The sequence below is a fragment of the Galeopterus variegatus genome, unplaced genomic scaffold (assembly GCF_000696425.1).
Source record: "Galeopterus variegatus unplaced genomic scaffold, G_variegatus-3.0.2 Scaffold56, whole genome shotgun sequence".
Classification (NCBI taxonomy): Eukaryota; Metazoa; Chordata; class Mammalia; order Dermoptera; family Cynocephalidae; genus Galeopterus; species Galeopterus variegatus.
Window position 1 is genome coordinate 1,117,915 of NW_007726167.1, and position 9,472 is coordinate 1,127,386.

Genomic DNA, 9,472 nt, shown 5'->3' on the forward strand with positions numbered 1-9,472 from the left:
GAGCACTGGATTTGGTGTCAGGAATCATTGACTTATAGCATGGGATCTGTTTCAACTTGCTATGTGAGTGAGACTCTTGGTAGCTCCTAGGCCTCCTTTTCCTTGGGCCCAAACCAAAGGATTTAGAATAGCTGACTTTCAAGTGCTCTTGTAGTCCGTTTCTGTGGCTTATAACAAAATACACAGAACTGGGTGATTTATAAAGAAAAACAAAATTTATTTCTTGCAGTTTTTGAGGCTGGGAAGTCCAAAGTCCATCTGGTGGTGGTGACAGTGACCCAGGAATCTCACATTGCAAGATGGTGGAAGCAGAGAGAGCAACCTCCTCATTCACTCTCTTTTTAAAGCCCTCAGAACCACACACCTGACCACCATTATTAATCCATTCACTACTATACGGTCCTACAATCCAATCACCTCTTCAATCCTCCACCTTTCAATTACCATAACAGGATTTCCCACCCTCTTAATAGTCACAGTGGGGGCTAAGTCTCTAATACATGAAACTTGGGGGACACAACTCAAGCTTCAGTAAGTTTTAGGGGGACATAATTCAATCCACTACATAGCTCTCACACTTTTTTCTCTGCTCCTCTTGTGAAATATTTGGCCCATATAGGCAAATTTCTCCCCTTTCAGATCTGTGTTTTGGCGTTTGTTCTTTTTTTTCCAAAATCTGAAGGATGTCATAATTCCCTTAGGTTGAAGAAAAATCTAAAGTTACTTTAAGGTTGATAAATAAACCATATCAGGTTTCCTTACAGACAGCATTTATTTGCTCGCCTTTCAAGTCCCTAGTAAACTCAATGGGCTTTACTCTCCCTAAAAGAGAATCAGTCCAGTTGCACTTTGCCTAAGGCCACAATTCAAAATGGGGGTTCTGCCAAAGGCCAATACTAGAGTCTAGAGAAAAATCCACCTCCACCACTTCCCTGGCCTCACAGACTGAATTGTTAATTAACTACAGATGGAGTTTTCTGCCTATTCATGTTCATGACTGGCCAAAAAAAGACCAACCAAATCCTTCCCACACTTTTGTGGTGACCACTACTGTAAGGAGATCACTTGGTAGGTTCAGTGATAATGTAACTGACTCTTTAGAGAAGTATAGAAAACTTTCCTACATGTGTAGAGTTATCCTGTTTTTTCAAAGAATAATTGAGAAACAGTACAGTGTTCTCGTAATGAGTATGTGAGGTGGTTTGAATTTTCATTCTGCTACTGCACGACAATGGGGCAAATTGAACTTTCTGTAGTTCAATTTTTCCCCTGTACAATGTGATTGTTTTGATGATTAATTAAGGTAATATATTTCCTTTCTACTTAAAGTTCATCCATAAACCAACAGCATTAACATCTAACATACATGAGAGTATGTTAGAAATGCAGAATGTCAGATACCACCCCAGACTTACTGAATCAGAATCTTCAGTTTAAACATGATTCCCATATGTGCGCATGTGATTCATATGCTCATTAAAGTTTGAGAAGATCGTCTGTATGCCAAGGATTCAGCACAGTTCCTTATTCATAATAAGGATTCATTATTCAGGAGACATTGTTATTAGGATCTTTTTTATCACCTAATCCTTAACACCAATCTGTGGTTGGCATAGCAGTTATTTATCATTTTCCTGGCTCCCTGCATTCATTACCAGGACACCCCATTAGTCTCCACATCACAATAAAGCCCTCTGCTTTTTTTTTTTCCTGCTCTATTTTCCCAATTCCCCTCCATCTCTCCTAGTTCTTCAAGTTTGAGGGTCCATTTTAAGGAATACCACACTAGCTTACATTTAGATTCCTTCCAGATTTTACATACTTATCACATATTTACTCTCCAGATTGAATCATGTCATATTTTATTTCACCTTAGTTATTTTTGGTATAGTTGTTAACATGGATTCTGAAGTTAAAATCATGTCTCTACCACTTTCTAATCTTGGGTGAGTTACTTGACTACTTTGAACTTCATATGTGGAATGCAATTTATATGTGGTAATGTAGGTAAAGCATGCCATAGTAAGTGCACAATAAGTTACAGCTCTTAATATGATCATTACTGTGTTTATTGTTTTCATGATTGGATCATCTCCATCACTTTATCCTCACAAAAACAAGTAGTATTGCATCTACTTTCAGATAAAGAAATGAAGTCCTAAAATGTGAAGTAATAATTCGCCCAAAGTCATACACTTAATTGGTACATAACCAATTGTAGAACCCTGTCTGCCTTCCCACTGTATTACAGAACTGTATAGAGTAAGTAACATGCAACAGTAGAAAGGACTTGGTCTGGTCATGAGGATGGAAAACGCCGAATGTGAGTATAACCAATTGTCAGTCTGGGGAAATGGCCTTTCGTTTAATACAACTGTATCAAAATCGACCAAGTTAGGGATCAGGTTATAAGCCTGAAATTAGATGCCAGGTCAGGAGTCTAAACCAAACAGCCATCCCTACAAGATCATCTTCAGGAGTAGTCCAGAGGCAACTGACTAAACCAGCAAAGCTTTTTTCCTTTTTGCCTCCCTTAGGGGACCTCACAACTATGGCTGTGTCCTTCAAGCATGGTCAGCCCAGGGGACAAGGTGAGTTAATGAAGAAAAAAATATTAGCAATTATTATCTAATTCCTCTGCTGAGAATGGTTAAAAAATATTTAGTGTGGACTGAAAGGGAAGAGCACATGAACACAGGTGGGACCAGGATAAGTTCTGAACAGAGGAATGTTCACTTACTTTTTAAGAGATTGGAGGGAAAGAGAAAGGGGGATGTGTTTGGAAAAGTGTTGATATTTAGGGGAGTGCCTCTCCCCTAGTCTCATTATTGCTAATGGCAGTGGAAACTGACATGGCCCTTTTGGAGAACAAGTTTGCAATATGGACCAAGAACCTTAAAATGTTCATACTCTTTGACCTGTAATTCTACTTCAGGGAATTTATCCTGGAGAGTAGCACTGAATACAGGAAAAAGATAGCTTTATTCTTAACAAAAAACCTATGACAGATCTGTCAATCTTGAAAGCATGATCAATAAATGTGAAACTTGAAAATGTTTTCCCTCAAGGCTCCAGTGGTCATGCTAGAAAGGGAGTCTAATATGTCAAGGACTTTACCACTTCTTGTTTGTGTTACAGGAACCTGAACCTCTACCTCTAACCTTTTACAGCAGGCCTTTCATGTCCAGGGGTTCCATATCCATGGAATCAACCAACCACAGAAAGAAAATATTCAAAAAAAATTGCTTCTGAAACTGAAAACATACAGAGTTTTTTCTTTGTCATTATTCCCTAATCAATACAGTATAACAACTATTTACATAACATTTACACTGTATTAAGTATTATAGGTAATCTAAAGATGATTTAAAGTATGCAGGAGGATGTTTATAGGTTATATGCAAATACTATGCCATTTTATATAAGTGACTTGAGCATCTGAGGATTTTGGTATCCACCAAATATCCACCAGTGGATACCAAGGGATAACTATACACGTGTCCTCACACTAAGAAACACTGACATCACTGAAGGATTAATCACATTAAAAAAAAAAATTGCCACAGCTTTTCTTAAACATAAAGTGCTATTTCACTGTTTATCCACTTCTTTACAGAGAAATTTTAAGCTGAAATATTTGACTGTCCTACCCTCTGCAAGCTCTTCCCATAGAATAATGAGAAAATAGGCAGCATTGTTAAATAAAAATCAACCAGCAATGGTTTCCCAAGCTATTTTCTCCTTAGGAAAAATAGATTTCTATGTAACTTTTCAGGAACATAGCTACTTCATAAAGCTGAGTATATCTGGAGTTCTTTTCCTGACTTAGATTTATTTTCCACAGCAAGATTTATTGCACATTTTATTCTCATTTTAACTTTAATGCATATCTGAATACAGAGCATCTTCTTGGCTATCACTAATAGGCTCGGGATTGAAAAAGTCAGAATAGTATGAGCAGGTATGCAAAGGCTAGAAAAAAGTTACAGACTAAGCCCCTATAATGTTAGTGGTCAGAGGATATTAGAGACTATGACGATTTAGTAGTCCTACAAAAATAGTCTCTTACCTTTGTTATCTGAGAATATCCCTGGATTTCAGAAAATTGATTTTTGTTGATCTGTTTATATAATTAGTGTAATTATAATTTATTATATAATTAGTGTAAATGCATGTAATCAGCTATAACATATAATTACATAATTGAGACATTCTGAAAAAATCCTTGTGAAACTGAATATAATGCTTTGTACATCCGCAGAAGATAAATACTTTTATTTTTTATCTAGATTAGTTAAAATGATTTTTTGTTTGTTTTGGAGTGGTTGCCTTGTTTATGTGCTAGGAAATTCCACATGGCATTTCAAAGAAATGACTACACTTTCAGCTTCCCATCTTCAGACATCAAAGTCCCCAATCAATGTTAGTTAAATTGAAATTTATGTAGGTGGGACTCAGGAATCAGTATTGCTGAAAACTAATGACCTGCAGAACAAATTCCAAACACCAAGGTCCTTTACAATTTGGAAACTGCCTGTATTTCCACTCTCATGACTGCCCAGCACTCAGACCTACCTGCCATTCTTAGGCTACTGTGAAATTTTACACTTCATTGCCTTTGAAGCTGCTCACAATCTACCCTTTGCCTGGAGTGTTTCTCTGGCCTTCTTTATCTAGTCATCTCACTCATCTTCAAGTGTCAGTTTAAAAGTTATTGCTCTTGCTTGTGAAATCTTTCTTAACACCCTATGGTGAATTAGTCATTCTCTTCCTGTCTCTCTCTCTCTCCTTTTCACAATAATTTATACATTTGGTTCAATACTTCATATTCGTGCCATCCTGCCTACTTTGCTCAACTGTGTGTTCCTTTAGAGCACAGATTAGTATTTATGGTTATACCCCAAATGAAGTCTTCATGGAAATAATCATGTTTAAAACAAAGAAATGGGTCACTAATGGTGGAATTCCAGGCATCAGTAGGAAAGACTTTTATCCTGAGTCTTACCATATCATACCACTTACATGTATAATTATTCTCCTTGGGTGCAAATGCAAGACCACAGGAGAAAAGAGGCTCCTATGTCAGATTATAAACTTTTACTCAGCTCCAGCATGTAGGATGTGACAAGCATGTATATCTTCTTTCAAATGGCTCAGTGCCCAGGTATACCCAGTGCTTCCAAGTGTGCTTGTGACAAAGTCCTGGTGATTTTGCAAGCCGGATTGCACTTGTGCAATCTCATCTCTCTTTTTGTCATTAACAGCTGATAGAAGGCAGGAGTTCACCAAACAACAGTTCTAAGTGGTTGCTGTCATTTTCCCACTGCTTTACACAATTCTTTCTGACATGGATTACTGAGCTTTGTATCACCATTTCATGTGAGGAAAGCAAATAGTGTTGAAGTCATTAGCTTTTATGGTTCTCAGGAATTTTCCAACTACATTTTCCATGAGGCATTTTTTTCTATGGTGATATTATATTAGTATATAGTATGCCTTCCACAGCAACCAGTCTTTCTGGTTTGATTTTGTTATATACCTATTCTTACAATATCAAACCTAAAAAGGATCAACAGTAAGCACAGGAAAATCCCTAATATTTCAGTGACGTGGATTTTGAGTGCATCAAAGATAAAGCTAAATGAGAGGAGAGACAATGTAGGGAAAGTTAAGACAAGGTGGAGTAGGAAACCAAATCTCACACTTGGAAAACTTTATGACAAATCAAATGGCATCAAGTGCAGGGCAAATTCTCTCCCCACGACCTGCCTTGTATCATCTTCTTTCAGAGACTAATCAGGCCCGAACCACAGCACAAACTAGTACTTCCCAATGATCTGCAGGAACCGGCAGAAATCTAGGATAAACCAAGTCACCACTGAGCCCAAGGATCTTAGGTTGAAGGAATAGTTGAAATGTAGAATTCACCTGAGGAGGGGGTGTTGAGGTTCACTCTAGAATAGACCCACCCTGACCTCAGAATATCTTGGGCCAATGGAAAACTCAAATACACAAGCTGTTTTGGGAGCTGGGAGTGGGAATGTAAAGCTATGACAATGTTTAAGAAAGCAACAATCTTTAGGAATAACTATAAATTTTGAGGGCATCAAAGGTGACGCTATGGTTCAAAATGGAGGAGAAATATCTTAGCCAAGTGCAGAAGTCCCTTGGGAGGATATAAGTATTCCCGGGCGCCAAAAATAACAGCACTTTGATTTGAAGAGAATGGTAAGGCAGATGGATTGGGTATCAGAAGTAGCATTGGGGAATGATAATGATCAGATTCTTTCACTTTTATTCCCTGTTGCCTATAAGAAAATATTTGCAATCTTACCCCAACACCAGAGAACTGGCGGGGTAAGATTTCCACAAGATCAGTAGAAGGAGCCAAAAATAAGGCCATAAGCATGGAAGTGGCAAGGCAATGGAGATGAAGGAAAAACACAACATAGCGTTAAGTCTTCTCAATAAAGCAGTGAGAACAAATGACGGAGAAGAAAAGAGCAGTAAGGCTTGAAGGCACAGTTGAAGCACATGACATGACTATAGGCTGGAAGTCAGGGATCAAAGAAAGTGTAGTAGATGTTTCATGTCAAACCTTACTACCTTTTCTTCAAAATAAAACAAATTCACCTTTAGTTTTTCTAAATGGAAAGATAATAGATTCTAAACCTAAAAATTGAAGAAACACAGAATAGTAGGGAATATAGGAAAGGAAAACTCTCCCCCACCACCAAAATAAAATCAATCTGAACTCAACTGCCTAGAGATGATCATTGTGAACGTTTCAATAAGCATATTATCTGATATCTATATAGGCATGTATATAAAGCTATTTTACAAAAAGATTACCTTAATGTATATGTCAGTTAGCTCAAATTAGCCATTACACAATGTATACGTATTTCAAAACATCACGTTGTATGTCATAAACATATACAATTTTTGTCAATTAAAAAAAATTTAAATTAACCCAAACATGCTCTTTTATAACCTGATGTTTTCTTTAATAATATATTTAGTCATATTTGTATATCAGTAAATATGGATCATCTTAAATACATGTTCCACTGTTAGTTGTACAATAATTTAACCTTCTATTGAAGGGAATTTAGAATGTTTCTCTTTCTATTTTTTTCTATTATGAACAAAAATCTGTGAAACATATTTTCACACATATCTTTGTATACCAGATTAATTCCTTCTTTAAGATAAAGCCTAGAAATGGAACTGCTGTTGCAAAGTGTATACACATTTAAATATTTGATTGTACTGTCAAATTGCTTTCTGCCCCAACCGGAAAGGTTACACTAATTTATTTTCCTTCTTTAATTTGTTTTAATTTGACAGCAACTTTGTTATATGTTCTTTTTGTTTCCCTCTTTTAATTTCAAATGATCTGATCATCTTTCCATGTGTTTATTGATTTATAAATATATATACTGTACTAAGTGACAGGATAGAAATCGGGTCATCTCATGGGCCAAAACTAGCCAGTGGGCTAAGTCTAGCCTACCATTTTTTTGTATAGCCTGCAAGCTGAAAATGACTTTAACATTTTTAAAGGGTTAGTAAAATTATCTAGAGAAAAATAACGAAAATTATATGAAGTTAAAATTTCTGTGAGCACAAATAAAGGTTTATTGGAACACAGCTATGCCCGTTCGTTTACATAGCAGAGTTGAATGGTTTTATTTATTCATTAGTTTATTTTTACTGAAACATATCGATTATACAGATTTATGGTGTACAGAGTTACCTTTCAATACATGCATACAGTGCATGATGATCATATCATGGTAATTAACATTTCATCATTACAAAACAATTATTTTTTGTGATGTGAACATTTGATCCCCTTTCTTCTAGCCATTTGATAAGCAATAAATTATTGTTGATTATAGATGGTTAGCTCAACTGTACATCAATAGAACTTATTTTTCCTACCCAGCTGTAACTTTAATTAATCACTAAATTAACCATTAAGCAACCTCTCACTTTTCCCACTCTCTGCTCACCTATCCCACATTTAGTAATCATAGTTCTATTCTCTCTTTCTAAAAGTTCAACTTATTTATTTATTTAGCTACCATATATGAGTGAGAACGTGGTGTTTCTCTCTCTGTGCCTGGCTTATTTCACTTAACATAATTTTATCCAGTCTCATCCATGCTGCTGCAAATGGCAGAAGTTCATTATTTTTTATGGTCAAACAATATTCAATCGTGTATATATACCACATTTTCTTTAACCAGTAATGTCATGATGGACATTTAGTTGGGTTCCATATCTTGGCTATTGTAAACAGAACTGGAATAAACATGGGAATGCAGGTATCTCTTCGACATGATGATTTCCATTCTCTTGGGTATATACCCAGTAGTGAGATTGCTGGATAGCATGATAATTCTATCTGTTTGAGGAAACTCCATACTGTTTTCCATAATGGCCCTACTAATTTACAATCCCACCAACAATGCATAAGGATTCCCACATACTTTCCAGCATTTATTATTTTTGGTCTTTTTGATAATAGTCAATTTAACTAGAGTGAGATGATATCTCAATATAGTTTTGATTTGCATTTCTCTGATTCTTAGTAATGTGGAACATTTTTTTATATACATATTGAACATTTGTATGTCTTCTTTTGAGAGATGTTTTTACAGCTCCTTTGCCCATTTTTTAATTGAATTCTTTGGGGTTTTTTGATATTGAGTTGTTTGAATTCTTTATATATTCTGGATGTGAATCCCTTATCAGATGCATAGTTTGCAAATATTTTCTCTCTTTCTGCAGGTTATTACTTTGCTCTATTGATGGCTTCCTTTGCAGTGCAGAAGCGTTTTAGTTTGATATAATCCCATTGGTTTTAATTTTGTGGCCTATGCTATTGAGATCCTATTCATAAAATCTTTGCCCAGTCTTACATCCTGAAGAATTTCCCATGTGTTTTCTGACAGAAGTTTTATACTTTCAGGTCTTACACTTAAGTCTTTCATCCATTTTGAGTTGATTATGGTATGCACTGAGAGGTAAGGGTCTAGTTTCATTCTTCCACACATGGATATCCAGTTTTCCCAGCACCATTTATTAAAGAGACTGTCCTTGCCCCAATGTATGTTTTCCACACCTTTGTCAAAGATCACTTGACTGTTAAGTAGAGAGATTTATTTCTGCATCCTCTATTTTGTTCCTTTGGTCCATGTGTCTGTTTTTATGCCAGTACAATGTTGTTTATGTTACTGTACCTTTGTAGCATATTGGAAGTCAGGTAGTGTAATGCCTCCAGCTTTATTCTTTTTGCTCAATATTGTTTTGGCTATTCAGAGACTTTTGTTGCTCCATATGAAAGTTAGGATTGTTTTTTCTATTTCTGTGAAGAATATTATTGGTATTTTGCTAGAGATTACATTGAATCTATAGATCACTTTGGGTAGTGTGGTCATTTTCACAACATTAATTCTTAAAA